Source organism: Kryptolebias marmoratus, linkage group LG21 (genome assembly GCF_001649575.2).
Source record: "Kryptolebias marmoratus isolate JLee-2015 linkage group LG21, ASM164957v2, whole genome shotgun sequence".
Lineage (NCBI taxonomy): Eukaryota > Metazoa > Chordata > Actinopteri > Cyprinodontiformes > Rivulidae > Kryptolebias > Kryptolebias marmoratus.
Window position 1 is genome coordinate 23,396,178 of NC_051450.1, and position 344 is coordinate 23,396,521.

The following is a 344-nucleotide window of genomic DNA, read 5'->3' on the forward strand; positions in this document are numbered from 1 at the left end:
TTTTTGTGCTTGCTTTTACTGATCTGGATTGTCAGGACTTTTATCAATGAAAAAGGTTATTATTGAGACATTGTTGATCGGTGGATGATTGTATCTGATCACTGAATTAGTCCATCGAGTCAGGAGAACCAAGCAGAACCAAGGAGGACCAAGGAGAACCAAGGAGAACCAAGGAGAACCAAGGCTTTCCAGCCTCGTGTCACATGAGCAACTTATTCACTCAGCAATGGTTTGAAAACAGTTAACCTGGTGGTGAGCCATGAAAACATTAAGGACTTCAAACTAGAAGAATTATTTTAACCCTATAGGGTGCCCTGTTTGGCAGAACATCTTAGGAGGGGGGG